General features: G+C 47.4%; 2 pseudogenes; one reads left to right on the top strand and one right to left on the bottom strand.

The window, feature by feature from the left end:
• The window catches only part of LOC133777375 (serine/arginine-rich splicing factor 3-like), a 391636-nt pseudogene that overhangs the window by 18440 nt on the left and 356363 nt on the right, over positions 1-16833 (bottom strand).
• On the top strand, positions 1787-5220 carry LOC133747023 (deoxyhypusine hydroxylase-like; annotated as a pseudogene).

Raw genomic sequence — 16833 nt, 5'->3', positions numbered from 1 at the left:
CACTAGAAGTGTATGAGGGTTCCATGCTCTCCATGTCCCTGGCAACATTTATCTATGGCTGAATCAGTCACTTTACTGTATATGAATTGATATATTTCCCAAGATTTGTTTGCATTTCCAATGACTAATTGTAATCATATTTTTGCTCTATTAAAATTTAAATGTCTTACTGAAATCACTGTTTTGTTTTAAAAATTGTGTGTTCTTATATCTTTTTCTAGTATAAAATGCAGTTTTTAAAATTTCTTAGTAATATTTTCACTTTGACGCTACATTGAATGCTAATGCTAATTGTATTTTCATGATGTTCATTGCTACTGTACAGAAATATGATTGATGCTTATATCTTTATTTCATATTCTGAACATCACTGAATTTTACTTAGGGATTTTAGTCTTTTGCTTGCAAATGTCTTTTGCTTGCAAATGTGTCTTAGATGTTACAAGTCATGTTTGCTCTTTTGTATGCCATCTGGAGTTTTTTTCTTTTGTGTGTGTGATTTCTTTAGCACAATGTTCCATTATATTGTTGAATAGAAGTGTTAAAATATCTATGCCTTATTCATATTTTGTAGGAATTTAGTATAGATTTTCCATAGGTGCTCTAATGTTTTCCATTTTACATTCCCACAAACAATTTTATATATTTTCTTTCCTCCACATCTGGTTCAGTACTTGTTACCATTTTTATTTTTCTATAATAGCCACTTTTACATATGTGAAGTCATAACTGTTATGGTCTTGATTAGCAATGCTGAGACTCCCTGAAGTAAAACAGCAGATGGGGTGTGTTAGTATATGATCTTGCTAAAGTAAATAGAATTAAAGTTATTTTAAAATATTTTTAAATATTTCTTTCATTTGAAAGGCAGTTACACAGAGAGGAAAGAGAGACAGAGGTCTTCCATCCACTGCTTCACTCCCCAAGTAGCTCAATGGCCAAGGCATGGCCAGGCCAATGCCAGCAGCCAGGAGTCAATCTTGGTCTCCCATGTTGGTTTCAGTGGCTCAAGTACTTGGGCCTCTTCCACTGCTTTCCCATGCCATGAACAGGGAGATTGACTGGAAGTGGAGCAGCCAGAACTTAAACCAGGGCCTATATGGGATTCTGGTTCTGTTAGCTAGTGTATACATATCAGAACCCTTCTGTAATTAATTTAATTTAAACTATGTTTTGAAATTTTGCAGATTTAAATATTAATTTCATATATATTATGCATAAATAGCCCTCTAAAATTTAAATATTTTATACTATTTAAATATATTTAATATTTAAATTATACTTTAAAACATATTGTACATGAATAACACTGAACAATTATATGTGGTGGCTAGAAAAGTAAAGATACCTTTTTCTTTTGATGATAAAATAAAATATAGCAAGAATGTTTTCTGAGGCTTAGAAATACTGTAAAAATGGACATTTTAGAAATTGAATATATTCATCAATCTTAACCTACTGCAGACTAATACAGCGTGTCATTGTCCTGATCACTGTTGACAAGTGTGACACAATGATAAATATGTTTGTATTTTAAGATAGAAAAATTGCAGTGTGAAAACCACAGTTTGAATGATGAAAAATGCTTCATTTTCTTTGATAGTTAGCATGAATTGAACTTGCATGATTGGACCCAGCACTCTTTAGCATGCAGTGGGAGCTGGGCACCCTGCTGCCCATGCCTCAGGGACCCCGCAGGGCTGGGGCTGTGCCATGCCTGGCCGCATGAGCACAGATCCAACCTGGAGCCCTTGCTCTGGCCCCACCCATCCAGGCCAAGGAAGCCATGGCCCCTGCTGAGATGGAGGAGGGGAGCCCGGACAACTTCGTTGCCAAAAGGGACAAGAAGAAAGAGGAGGAGCAGAGCAGCCTGCGGGGAGCACCACCGGTGTGGAGGGCAGCCCTGGCAGGAGCAGCAGAGCAGCGGAATTGGCAGCGGGGTGGGTGAGGGTGCTGGGCTGGGAGACAGCAGCACCTTGGGCACAGGGGCTGCCACCAAGGCCGTGACAAAAGATGAAGATGAATGGAAAGAGTTTGAGCAAAAAGAGGTGGATTATAGTGGCCTCCGAGTTCAGGCAATGCAGATAAGTGAAAAGGAAGATGATGATAATGAGAGAAGATCCAGGTGATAACTGGGAAGAAGGTGGAGGTGGCGGTGGTGGTATAGAAGAATCTTCAGGTCCATGGAATAAAACCGCTCCAGCACAAGCACGTCCTGCTCCAGTAATTGTTACAGAAACTCCAGAACCAGCGATGATAGTGATGTCTGTATAGGCCACCTGGAGCTGGGCTAACCACAACCAGGAAGACGCCACAAGGGCCACCAGAGATACAGAGTGACACACAGTTCCTGTCCCTGCAGTCCACTGCCAAGCATGTAGAAAGCCGGAAGGATAAAGAGCTAATGAGCAGTTAGAATTTCTCTCTCGCTCACTCACTCTCTCACTGCCTTTCAAATAAATAAAGCTTTTAAAAAAGAAATTGATGAGGCCAGAGCCATGGCTTAACAGGCTAATCCTCCACCTTGCGGTGCTGGCACACCAGGTTCTAGTCCCAGTCGGGGCACCGGATTCTATCCCGGTTGCCCCTCTTCTGGGCCAGCTCTCTGCTATGGCCCGGGAAGGCAGTGGAGGATGGCCCAAGTGCTTGGGCCCTGCACCCGCATGGGAGACCAGGAGAAGCACCTGGCTCCTGGCTTCAGATCAGCGTGATGCGCCGGCAGCGGTGGCCATTGGAGGGTGAACCAACAGCAAAAAGGAAGACCTTTCTCTCTGTCTCTCTCTCTCTCACTATCCACTCTGCCTGTCAAAAAAAAAAAAAAAAAATTGATGAGATTTTGTTGGGTGTTGCTTAGAATCTATAGATCACTTTATTTTTTAAAAAACATTTATTTCTTTATTTGAAAGAGTTACACAGAAAGAAGGTGAGGCAGAGAGAGATCTTCCATCTGCTTGTTCACTCCCCAGTTGGCAGCAAAAGCCAGGAGTTTCTTCCAGGTTTCCTATGTGGGTGCAAGGGCCCAAAGGTTTGGGCCATCTTCCATTGCTTTCCCAGGCCACAGCAGAGAGCTAGATCAGAAGTGCAGCAGCTGGGACTCAAACCAGCACCCACATGGGATGCCGGCTCTGCAGGCAGTGGCTTTACCACTATGCCACACCTTTGGCCCCTCTATAGATCATTTTAAAAAGAATTTGCAATTCTTAAATATCAAGGCTCTAAACTGTGAGCATGATAAAATCTCTTAATTTTCCTGAACTATCTTTCAGCAACATCTTAGTTTTCAGTATACAGATGATTCCCATATTAAATTTATCCATAAGTACATATAATTCTGATATATCTATTGGTCTGGTCATAGGCTTTTAGTATACAATTTCCCTTGTTCACTCTGTTAATGTGTTGAATTACATTGTGCATTTTCTTAATCCTAAACCAATGTTGGATTCCTGGGATAAGCCCCACTTGGTCATTGGCTCTTACTTTTCTTTATAAAATATTGGAGATCACCACTATCCCAGGATGTTCTCTTTGGATTATTCGCTTTCATCCTTACCTTTGCTCACCTCATGCCAATAACTGCTATGACTTTACTTTTATGAGCAGGGATTAGTTTTATGTATAGTTTCATATAAATGAGGTAATATATTACATAGCTTTTTCTGTCTGATTTCCTTATTTTTCATATTTTTCCATGTTCATTTACAAATACTTTATTGTTACTCCTTAGTATATTCCCAGAACTTAGACTCTTTCCAGTTTTTGGCTATTATCAACAAAACTGCTATGCACTTGTGTTAAGACTTTCTGTAATTTTTTAACTTTCTCTGGAATACATACTAGGGAATATAATTGGTAGATGGATTTTACAGGTTTGGATTTACATTTTTAGAAGCTACCAGATCCTCTTCCAAAAAGTGTGAACTGTTTTAACCTCTCACCAACATTGTGAGATAATTTGGGCTGTCTCATACCTTTGACAACCTTTTACATTGTTAGTTTACCCAATTTGATTTGTTTAATGTTCTTGTGTGATTTTTTTTCATACTTAACAACCTTTCATTCAAATGTAAAATTCAATACAAGCCATTTGTAGGGTTTGGGATCTGTTGTTCCTTAAAAACAAGAATGGGGAAATGCAGCAAAATGACCTTTCCACTTTTTAAAAACACTCAAAGAATAGATCATGGGGCGGTGAAAGAGCCACTTAATCAAATCCAGTTTCTCCCTCTGCCGATAGCCCTACACTCATTCCAGTCTTAATTACATGTCCCTGCATGAAAAGACTCTCCATTCAGTGTTGCTTTCATAGCCATTTAAAAACACTCAGCACCAAAGCCTGCTTCCTGTAACACCAGACAACGCAGGAAGCTCCTCCAGTGTCCGTGTCTTCTCTGTAAACAAGGAGCAGGGATGTGTAGAAAGCAGAGCTGAGCCTGCACTGACAGTCCCCAGACACCGCGGGTGCCATTCCAAGGCCTAGATGCTCTCAGGCTTGCAGTGAGCCATTTGAGCCTCAGCTTCCGGCCCCGCGAGCTCGGGGGCCGTTCTTTGCAGGGAGGCCCTGGGGGCCCTCGGGGACCCCAAGGTCCTGGAGCTCCTGAAGCAGTATTCCACGGACCCGTGACCGAGGTGGCCGAGACAGGCCAGCTGGCCGTGGGCGTCTGCAGTGGCCGCAGCGCGGCACAGAGCCTGCGGCTGGGCCCTGCCTCTCGGTGGACCCTGCGCTGCCCGCCGAGGAGCACGACGTGGGGGGCTGCGAGAGGCGCTGCTGGACGAGGCCTGGCCGCTCTTCGACCGCTGCCGCGCCCGGTTCGCCCTGTGCAGTGCTGCGGCGAGAAGGCCGCGCCCTGTCCACCACGAGGTGGGCTACGTGCCGGGCCAGCTGCAGCATGAGCGGCCGCCCTGGCGCGCCGGGCCGAGAGCCCCACGGTGCGGCAGGAGTGCGCCGAGGCCCTGGGCGCCATCGCCCAGCCCGCCCGCCTGGTGGCGCTGCGGGCCCAAACGGAGCGCGCGGTGCGGGAGAGCTGCGGGGCGGCCCTGGACCTGTTCCAGAGGAGCGCTGGCTGGAGTGGCTGCGGGCAGGCGTGTCCCAGGCCGGCCCCGACCCCAGGGTCGGGCTCCACCCCCAGGCGTTGCAGCCCCGCCCCCAGGGGTTCCAGTCCTGCCCTGGAAGGCTCAAGACACGTCCCTTATGGTTCCAGCCCCACCGCCAACGCTTAGACCCCGCCCACAGAGGTACTAGGCCCCGCCCCCGGACGGTGCTGGTTCTGCTGCCTGCTCCCGCCCCCCCCTGGGTGCAGATGCTCTGATGCCCCCACCCAATCAAGGACCTGTGCATCCGCCTGGTGCACCCTAGGGCCTAGTGCAGGGCTCCACCATGCAAGTTCCCAGGCACGAGGCCTGTGGGCGGGAGGACAGTGGGAGGACCCGGGGCTGTGCCTGAGCAGCTGAGAGAAGCTGGGGCTACAGTGGCTCAGGCTTCCTTCAGAATGGGACAGCGGGGATGGGAGGCCTCGAACTTGGTCCTCAGGGCGGGGAAAGGGGCGCGGAGGCGGTCGCTGGCTGGACCTGGTGGGGTCACGAGCACAAGTGAACCTTTTAGCCTAATGTACATAGAAACCTGAAAAAGTTGAAGGTCAATATTATAACTAATTTTTTATTTATTTGAAGCACAGGAAAAAACTTGGTACACTTTGGAAACTCAGTGGCACACATACACAGCTATAACTTCAGGAACATTATACAGTTAAAAGATTAAAATGGGAATAAAAAGGGAAAAAATACTCTCCTGTTTCAGACACTGCATTAAATAATTTTACCTGCCCAAACAGACCATTTACAAATATTTGGTCAGTAAATTGCTAACATCCATAAAAAGGCAGATTTTTTTACTAAAATGCAAGAATTTAAAAGATTGATATCTAAACAAGAAAAGACAAAACCAAATGGAATGAAAGCCTCTCTGTCACATCTAAAATCGGGCTTTTTGTTGGGGTCTTCATACTCTTCTCTCCCTCTACCATTTCCTGCTGGAGCTCCAGGCCCCATTCCTCTAGGACCCTGTCCACCCACAGGCCCCGCACCTCCCTGCCCAAAGCGCTCAGTACGCATGCCGCTTCCTGTCACGGAACCACTCATGGCGCTGCGGGAACTGCAGGGTTAGCGTCCTCACCTGTGCCGCCGCCACCACCACCTGCAGGTGGGAATTTCTGGGACTTCTGCTGTCCATTGCTCCTCCACCTGCCATTCTCAACGTCTCTTTCTCTTGGGCCCATTTAGCACATATGACTGTAACTTTCCTCTCTTGGGGTCTCATTTGTTCTTCCATCTCACGTTGATGAATCCTCATCTCTTCCTCCCTTCTATGGCATTCTTTCTCTTGCCTCAATTGCATTCCTCTACGTTTCTGTACTTTTGGTTGTGAAGTTTTTCCATACATTTTAATTCTTCCTAGTGTCGCATTAGATCTTGGCGCTAAAGTTTGCCTGATGCTCATGATAGCATCTTTCATCCCGATTTTTCATTTGCATCCTTCATATTTTTTCTCACTTTGTTCCCTCTTTGTGGCCGCAAGAACCGTCACGGACCCGCCCACAGACGGATGCTCGATGCGGTGCGTTTTAGACCAGGAACCACGGGCATCAGGGACGCGGAAGGCAGGGAACCGAGGAGTTAGAGACGGAAGCATGGGCTGGAACCAGGACTCCTCCCAGAGCCCTCGGGTTCTGTGTCTGCGCGGGCTAAAGCTGTGTCCAGGGAAGGGGAGCGCATGTGCTGACCTCACACGGAGACAGAAAAGACAAAGGTCCCCTGGCTTTGACCGTCCCGGGCTCAGCATTGCCCCACATTTAAGGGAGAACCGCGGGTTCCCATGCAGGGAAGAAGCAGCAGACACTGCCCTTCCAACGCCCCCCTCTCCACCCACCCGGCGCGTGGTCAGAGCTAAGCCAGGCCGGGGGGCCCCAGTTCTGCTTGAGAGCGCCAATAAATGCATGGCTAAAGGGACCGACGGTGACACCTGCATCCCATGTGAGCACTGGATCAGGGCCCGGCTGCTCCACTTCAGATCCAGCTCCTGCTAATGCGCCTGGGAGAGCAGCTGAGGATGGTCCGAGGGCTTGGGCCCCTGCACCCACGTGAGAGACTGGAAGAAGCTCCTGGCTCCTGGCTCCTGCCAGCATTGTGGCTATAAAGGGAATAAACCAACAGATGGAAGGTCTCAGTCTCCATCTCTCTCTTCTTGTCTGCCTTTCAAATAAATCTTTAAAAGAAAAATTCGTGTTGAAAAGCCAGGATTCTCTTTTCTGATTGGGATACTTATGGATTTTTATTGCTGGTAACATTCTTAACGTTTTCCTTTTAATAAAGCTCAAGAGTTTCTACAAATGGAATTTAGTGTGACTGTCCTGTGCTGCCCGGAGCCCCCGCATCACTTCCGGTCATCAGACCCCGCCTCTATTCACCTCGCTGCGCCTATTGCAACGCTTGTGAGGCTTGTTTATATCAGTATTTAAAATTCCGTATTAATATTTATTAGAAAGGCAGAGTCAGAGGGAGCTTCGACGACCCGGGATGAGACAGTCGCGTGGAGTGGGGCGGGTGGGCCCGGATCGGGAGTGCGGCCCCCTCGCCCGCCTGGGGTCTGGGTCTCCCCAACTTGGCGGGGCTGTCGGTCGCCCCCTGGCGGACGTTTCCATTTTTTCGTTCCGGAGCTCGGAATCTGGAGAACACTGTGCTGGGGTCACAGCGCACAGGAGCAGTTCCAGGAGCCCGGTATTACCCGCAGGATCACTCCAGCCATGCCAGAGAATGAGCTCCACACCTGTTCGCCGGAGATTGGACTTGATCTGGGGCTGTGAACCCCATTTCCTGGCTCCTAGGTTGTCTCGGGACCCCGGCATCAGGTATTCCAGGACGCGTGCATTTCTGAGTCCCTCCCCTGGGGGAAGCAGCAGCCGGGCTCCGTGTGAGGGGGACAAGGGTGGTTAACGGGGGCTCCCGCACGGGCGCGTGGGGAGCCTGCGGGCAGACTCCACACGTTTCCGAGTCTGCGCCCTCGGTTGCGCATGGCTGGGCCCGACTTGGAAGCGCGTGGGGCGGCCCCTGGTTCTGCTGTAGCCGCGCGTAGTCCCATATATAGAGTTGGCCTCCACTGTCCCTGAGTCTCTCTCCGTGCGCCCCAGGGGCAGGGCAGGCGGCCACGATGTGGACACACGAGTGTCGTCGGCCGCCCGCAAGGGGTAAGCGGGGCCTCACCCGGGGCCCCTCCTAAAGTCCGCACGTGGCCTGGCCCAGTGGTGCGGGGGTCCCGGCGGTGGACAAATGCCCTCTGCCCACCTGGGAGAGGGGCTGCGAGACGCGCGAAGCCTCGGTGAGGAGACAGTGAGTTAATCCAGTGTCCCGCGGCGCCACTGCTCTGCTGAGATCTCCCCAGTCGCAGCAGGTGCATGGACCTGGAGCCGAATGCACGCGGGGCAGCTGGCGTGGGGTGTGCGTGTGTGTGCACGAGTGCTAACAATGAAAATAATAATTATATGTTAATGAAAATCCTGATCCATAGTTACGTTTAAGCGAGTTATTCCAGTGTCTATGAATACTGTGGAGTGCAGAGGTTCCAGACACGGATCTGCGCTGGGCACACAGGTAACCCGGTCGGCATCCTTGTTGGTCTCTGTCACTGCTGCTGAATCTGCTGTGATGGACACGCGGACACCTGTCCTCCCCACGAAGGCGGCCACATACGGCCGATGGCGGCACAGGGATTCTGGCCGCAGGGATTTCCCGATCCGCAGGAGCCTGGGCAGCAGGGGTGCGCATGGAGTGGCCAGGGTGCGACTGCTGCAGGAGGCATCACAGTGCCTGCTGCTCCAGGCCAGATGAGTTCCACGCTGGGTGCAGGGCGCCCCCTGGCGACCGCTTTTATATCCTGCAGGGCAACCTGGAGGCCGGGCCTGAAGGTTCGAGAAGGGACGGGACATGGCTGGGGGCGGCTAGGGCTGGGCACCTGTCGGAGGGTTAGAGCTGACATTCATTTGTTGGGTGCAGGATAGGGTGTCGGGTGAGTGATAGAGTCCTGAGGTTAAAGTAGTAAAAGGAACCTTGAGTGTCCTGATGGTGACCATTCAGGAATTTCCTTCTTTGTTCTCTGTGCTTGTCCCCCTCCCCCTTCCAGGATCACAAGTGTGAAATGACCCATTTGCCCTCTGCCTGAGCTGGGGCATCTCCTTCTCCAGAATTACAGAGAAGCTCAGAAGTCGCTCAGCTTGGGGCTGAGCTCAGTGTGGACATCCCGTGTCTGTGCAGCTAGCATCACCTCTACCCCCAAAAAACCCACCCTCCACCTGGGCCAGAACCCTCCCCTTCCCACCCTTGGCTGCCTGCCCTTCCTCCCCTGCATCACCAGTGCCCCCCTCACACGGGGTCAGTCCTGGTCTCCAGTATCCTACACCTTATCTACAACACCCCCCCCCCCCCCAGAGCAACCCCAAGAGCCCTTAGGCTGATACCTGTGCCTGCTTCCCTCTAGTGAGGGGCAGAGGCACAGGTGAGCCGCTTTGTGTCCTCTGAATGCCCCCAGGGCCCCTGGGGTTCCCTGCACAAATATCCGGACGGTTGATGAGGAACAGAAAGGCTCTCCTAACTCACCCACCCCAGCGCACCCTCCTCTCTGCACTCCACCCCCAGCGCTGCGTCTGATTGGTGGTCGGTTCTTAGCGCCTCCTCCACTCCACCCAGCTCAGCCCCGCCAGGGGAGTCCCCACCACCTCTGTCCTTGCACGGGGTTATCCTGTGTCAGATGCTGGCCCCGAGAACCTGGGTCCTTATGGAACCCCTGACAGTCACTCGGCCAAAGGACAAATTCTGATTTCCCCTCTGCGCCATCTTTCCCGCTGTGGTTTCATCCTCCAGAGCCACGGAAGACAGAGCCCGCGGGTAACGCTCGCCGCCCTCCCCCATCCCTCCTCACGTTCCATCCAGGTCAAGACCTTCAACGATCACGACATTGTGTCCCACACTGCATTAAACCGTCGCCGGCCTGGCCTGAGCACCGCCAAACGCTTCCTGGTTCCTGGCTGTCTTTTTTATAGTATTCGTTTTATGATTGGTTGGTACCCTTGCTCGCTGTCCAATCAGAGTCTGCCTCCCAGGAGTCCCCGCCCCACCACTAGGGCTATAAAATGGGCTCTGCTCTCTCCGCCATTTTCTCCGCGAAGCCCGGCTTTCTGCTCGTCTGTCCGGGGTTGCGCGGTTGCCTGACGGGCGTCCAGGGCTCCAGCCCTGATCCCCGGACAAGTGGCCAGCGGCAGCGGGGGAGGCCGGCAGGAAGGGCGGGCCCGCGGGTCGTGCGCCAGGTGAGGGCGCAGGTTCGGCCCGGGCCCGAGAGAACTTTCCCGCGTCCGCGCGGCGCCGTCCTCGCCGGCTCCTCAGGCCTGGCGAGTCTTGGTGTCCGCGGCCGGAGCGGCGCCATCGGGGCCCTGAGGCCGTCCCGGAGTGGGCAGCCGGGAAGGGAGAGCGAGGACCCAGGGCGTGCGTGCGTCGTGACGGCGTCTGCGTGGCTCCTCTGGGAACAGCCCCGGCCGGGCAGGGCTCCTGTGGAGACGCCGCCTGGCGGCCTTGGTCTCTGAGGAGGGAGCGGAGCAGCCGCGCAGACCCTCGTGACCCGGGGTTTGGGCAGTCCCCCAGGGCGTGCGCACTGAGGGTGCCTGGTGTGGTCAGGTGGACCCCGGAGGAAGCACCTATATGGCGGTAGGGGGGGTGTCCCCTGCTGGGTCTCGTTCTTCTGTTGAGTTGGGGTCAGGATGCCCGCCCCGTGCTGGGAATCCTCCCGCTGTCCTGGGCTCTCCTTGGTGTGTGCAGTAGGTTAATCCTCTGCCTGCAGCACCAGCATCCCATATGGGCGCTGGTTCTAGTCCTGGCTGCTCCTCTTCCAATCCAGCTCTCTGCTGTGGCCTGGGAAAGCAGTAGACAATGGCCCAAGTCTTTGGGCCCCTGCACCCATATGGGAGACCAGGAAGAAGCACCTGGCTCCTGGCTTTGGATCGGCGCAGCTCTGTCCGTTGCAGCCATTAGGGGAGTGAACCATGGACGGAAGACCTTTCTCTCTGTTCCTCTCACTGTCTGTAACTCTACCTCTCAAAAATAAATAAATAAATAAAATATTTTAAAAAAATATGCATCCTAAAATGATTTGAAAATTGGGTGATAGTAGGGAAGAAGCTGATGGAGAATGAGTTATTTATTCGTGTGAATCAAAGAGGGATATTATTGATATGATATATAAATTTTCCTTGAGGTGTTGTGATTAATAGGTAGGCCGAGTTCAGTGTTAATTCACCGGTTAGTCTCCGTTAGGATGGTAGTAAGTTTGGACCATGAGAATGATGACAATGTATACAGCCACCTGATTAAATTAATGATTGGCCCTGAGGTTGAGTGAGTTAGGTTTGCTGGGGTTCATCATGCTGCTGCTAGAGGTGAAATTGTTTTGTAGTCCTTGGGCAAAGAGTGAAGTTTGCCTGTGATAGAATTTGCAAGACAAAATAATATTGATGTTATTAGGCCATGGGCCAGTGTTAGAGCTGTAGATCTTGTAAATTTTCATGATGTTTCAATAAGAACTCTCACAATTACCAATGTTAATGTGGCTCACTAATGAAAGAGTGATTAGTGAATCTAGATGTGTTTGACAGAGCGAGATGGAGCTTGTTATGATTTTCCTCATAGGGATCTTCAAAAGTGAATAGGCTCTGTAATCAGTATAAGTGATCTAAGATTGTAGTGACTCATATTATGCCATAGCCTCCTAGAATATTGACCTGGCAATAGAGGCCTCTACATGGGCTTCTGGTAATCATAGTTGAAGATCATATAGGGACATTTTTGCTTCTTACCATCAATGTTAATTGGGTGGCTAGGGCTAATGCTTAATAAATAGGTAAATACTTTCAAAAACTGTCAAAGAAATAAATGAGACAGATGCATCTTGAGGGAGGAAATGGCTAATGATGCTTTTATTTTAGGGCAGAGGCCAGTAATTACTGCTTCTGCTTGAGGCGTGAAAGCTAGTGCTAATAAGTAATTGAGTTGTGTGTGAGCATGTACAAGGTAACTGTCCTAGTCAATTTTTTGAATCACAGAATATGAGATTAATTCTAGAGACCTGGTTTGTCTTTCAGTGTTGTGGATAGTTATTTAAGAATGAGTTGTACCCATCACTGTTGAAGGTAGATGAATTGATTGTTGGCTGGGCAGATGGGAGATGGGAATAAAATGTTAGGGGATAAGATGATAATTACAGTGTGTAATCTTGTTATTGTAGGGATAACAAAAAAGGTGAATAATCTTTTATTCATTTTGTTTCTTATGGAATTTAATCTTTGGTGATTCAATATATTTTGATGTAGGTTTGTGGGTAAAGTGTATCTAGAGAATTTTAGTTGGATAAATAAATACTGTTAATTTGAGATCATACTAATTCATTACATTGGTGTGTCTAACTGTGGCATTTCATTACAGAAATATTTTGCATTCAATATTAAATTGATGTTACTTAGATTCATAAAGATGTAACACAGATATTTGTCAGTTTTTGAAGTGTTTTCGTGGTCCTGGTTTGCAGACATGGAGATATGGACCCACACATGTCAGAGCATTGTCATAGTATAGACCAAGTGGAGTAGATGTGAAGGTTGCTTCATGCAAGCATCTTGGGATGGAATTTGTTTTTAGATCAAATGGTGTGTCAGCTTATGGGTGTAAGCCATCTTCAGATGAAAGTAATATATGGATTGGTATTTCTATAGGTATGACAACTCTATTATCTACTGTATGAAATAATTATTCTCCTGGTTTCAAATCTTTTATGCATGATATAAAGAGCCCATGGTTAAGTCCTCATATCTGTATATTCAGAGCTTCAGTATTATTGGTGTCTTGTATCTTTATGGTTAAGAGGGGTTGTTAATTTCATCTATTCTATGTATATAATTTGTAATATGAATGGGCAATTAATATTTGAATAATAAAATATAAATAACAAAAGACAATTAAATCTGCTTCTTGGGCATCTGTAGTTCTTTTTATGGGTTAATTTGGTTGTTAACATAGGTGGAATAATGTAAGGAATTCAAGAGCTAGTTAAGAATAAAATTATTAGGGTGTAGTTGTTTTTCTATAATGGATGATGTAGCATCTTAGAATGGTAGTTGAAATGGATATGCCATAGGATATAAAAGATTTAAATGTATAAATAAGCCATGACAATGTTATGTAATATTTTTATTTATATTTTCACAAGGAAGGGTTATAAGGTACTCCGGTTGTTCCTTTGTGGTTTTTTTTTTTTTGAATTTTGTTTTTAAAATATTTTATTTATTTGAGGGCAGAGTTATAGATAGAGGGAGAGACAGAGAAAAAATGTCTTCCATCTGCTGGTTCACTCTCCAAATGGCCAAGTTGGAGTTGCACTAGTCCAAAGCGAGGTGCCAGGAACCTCTTCTGGGTGTTCAGTGCAGGTGAAAGATTCCAAGACCCGGGTCATCTTTCACTGCCTTCCCAGGCCATAGCTTAGAGCTGGATCAGAAGTGGAACAGCTGGGACTCAAAATGGTGCCCATATGGGATGCTGGAACTGCAGGCGGTGACTTTTCCCACTTGCCACAGTGCCAGTCCTTTCTTTTTTTTAAAGATTTATTTTATTTATTTGAAAGACAGAGTTACAGAGAGAAGTAGAGACTGAGGGAACGAGAAGTCTCCCATCCTTTGGTTCACTCATCAAATGGCCACAATGACTGGAGCTGAGCTGATCCAAATTTGAGAGCCAGGAGCTTCTTCTGGGTCTCCCATGTGGGTACAGGGGCCTAAGGACTTGAGTCATCCTCTTTTGCCTTCCCAGATGCATTAAAGAGAGTTGGATTGGAAGTGGAGAAACTGGGACTCAAACCAGTGCCCATATGGTATGCCAGTTCTTCAGGCCAGGGCTTTAAGCTGCTGTGCCACAATGCCAGTCCCAGGAGGATTATAACTATAAATAATAGTGATCATACCAATAGTGGTGCTTGGTATTTGGATATAGTAAGTGATTTAATGTTAACTGTTATGATGAAATTAGTGGCTCCAAAAGTTGATAAGGCACTTCCAGGTGAAGTGCAAAAATAGTAAATCTGCCAAAGGTCCGACATGTGCTAGATTATTGGCTTCAGGTGGCTAAACTGTCTATCCTGTTCCCACACAAGCTTCTACTAAAAAAAAAAAAAACATGTAGTAATGAAAATGATGGGAGTAATGAAACAAAGCAGATTATTTACTTGAGGAAATGTTATATCTGGGGCTCTGGGCATTGTAAATTTGGACAGTGTGGGTGTATTTGATTGAGTCAAGTGTGAAGACATGACATAGATGGCATTTAGTGTTTATCTTTTCATATGCTTTGTAGTGAAATAAGGTGTATTTTGCCACATGTATATGTTCTTTGAAAGTAGTTTTGGCTTGTGGTGGTCTTGTACATCATATGTGACTTTGGAGATATGCAATCCTCAGTACTGGTTTGTGGTTATGTGTGTAGATTATAAGTGGAAATGCATGGTCATACTTATTGAGTGTCTGTTCTGCATTGACCAATGTGTCTATCCTTTTGAGAATACTATGTGGGCTTTATTAGTCAATCAAAAGTGTTAACATGAAAGGCACTTAATTCCTATTTCTTGAAATTGCTTCAGTTACTTCAGTGTCTTTGCTTGTCCACATGTGACTTTTTAAAAAATAAATGTGCATACCATTTTTAAATCTGAGGAAATTATGTAACTTGCTTTTTCCATTTAATAGTTCATCACCCATGATTTCCTCATTAAAACACAAATGAACTACAGATCCAGAGTATTGTGTTTATGGACATACTGGAATTTATTTAAGGTGCCTTCTCTCACTGAATACCTGAAGTCCTCACCTCTCAGATTTTATTATAGTAGGTTTATGCTGAAACTAGTATTCTTTAAACATTTCTCTAAAGAAACACAGAAATCGTGTTTGTTTCTTGGGCACTACATAATGGGCAGACAGCATCCTTTGCTTACATGCATTCACAAGATGATCCTCATAGCATTGGCTATTTTAATGCTGCTTGTGTATTATGTTTAAACTTCATGTGGTCATGGTAATCTGCCATTTCCTTTTTGTCCTCTAGGCTTTGTTTTACTCCTGAATACCCTTCTCCAGTCCAGAATGCCAGGATCCTGCTGGTGCTGGGGGTCCTAGGGTTTCAATGTGGGAGGCCTAAGATACATGATTTCTAGTTGTTTCTCAGTGAGTCAGTGAGCCAGTCCTCCAGGTAGCTACATTGGCCTCTCTAGGACAAAGGAGTTCTAGGCAGAGCCAGCTCTGTAATCAGGCATTTTGTTCAGAGTCTGAGGCTTTCCTTGGCTTTTGTAATTCCCTATATATCCTCCTTGAAGTCCCATACTGGAAGGGTTGTCCATCCTGGTGCCATGTTGTATAATTTCTATGTGTACTGTCTCCATGGTGAAGTGAGAACACAATGTGAGGGAATGTTCTTAGGGCAGAGGTCCCTCCCTGCCAGACCCATTGGCACTTGAGATTCTAAACTCTTTGGTTTAACCAAAAGATGACTTTCCTCCTAGTGGACATTTTTGGGATGAGCAGTCAGCTCCCCAGTGAGCTACATTTGCCATATGTTGTTCAATGACATGTCCCTGGGCTTGGTGTTGCCAGGCTCCCATGGACATGTCAGTGAAGGGATTTCCTGGGTTGGTATGCCCTCAAGATTTCCTATACTGGAGTGGACAGCCAAATGGGCACTAGACCAAGGAAGTAATGTGTGTATGTGTGTGTTTGTGTGTGTCAGTTTGTGTGTGCTTTACTGTGTTGTATATCTAAGTTATTTGTATATATTCACGTTCTTGTTCTATTCATGCATGTGGAATCTGATATTTTCCTATTTTACTTATTCCTGTGGTATACATGTTTGTATGCATTTGTGTTTATATACATTTAAAGAAATAATGGTGCTAATGTATTCTTTTCTCCTAGGGAGTTGAAGCACCCTAGATGCAAGAATACAACTATACAGGTAAAGGAACCATTTCCTATGTTTATAGTGTGGTACAAATAGAGAGTTAAGTATGTATCTTTAGGAGTTTGTTCCATGTTTATGTACATTTTAAAGTGTATATTTCTCCAAGAACACTATTTTAGCTATGAATAGCATACAGAGCAGAAGCTGCCAATCATGGGCCAGAAGTGTGGAACCCTGGCTAGGTTGAGGTCATAGGATCCCTTGGCTGACCATCTCCTGTCCTGTAATGGAAGCCATGGGGGCCATAAACATCCAAGGAGACCCTTGGAAGTCCTAAGGTTTTGTCAGGGCTCTATGACATGGCAGACCTGTGCCACCAGCCATATGTCACCAGAGCTCAGGCCTACAAGGGCTAGCTCCAAGTCAGAACATAGCTCTCTGTGTGGGGAAATTCTCCACAGAGAGGCCTAACTTTAGTTCTGTTGGACTCTGAGTCACTCAGGCTCACAGCTGAATCAAAGGATGTGTTCTTCTTTGGTGGAAAGAGTGGCCATCTCCCCAATAAGATTCAGATTCCTGTTGTCAAGGCTATTTTGGTGGAAAGGCCCTGGTGATTGGTATGCACTAAGGGCCCCTGAAATTGGCAGTGAAGGGTCTCCAGGTGTCTTATGCTCCAAGCTTGCCAGTGAGATTTAGAGGACCCAATGCCTCCTGGACAAATAGTCTATATACATTATACATGTGTCTATGTTTGTCAGATTGTGTTCCCCAGTGTTTTGTGTGTAGTTATTTGTATTTGTACAT

The sequence above is a fragment of the Lepus europaeus genome, chromosome 18, assembly GCF_033115175.1.
Source record: "Lepus europaeus isolate LE1 chromosome 18, mLepTim1.pri, whole genome shotgun sequence".
NCBI lineage: Eukaryota > Metazoa > Chordata > Mammalia > Lagomorpha > Leporidae > Lepus > Lepus europaeus.
The sequence above is the reverse complement of the archived record's forward strand: the minus strand, read 5'-3'. Positions and strand labels throughout refer to the sequence as shown.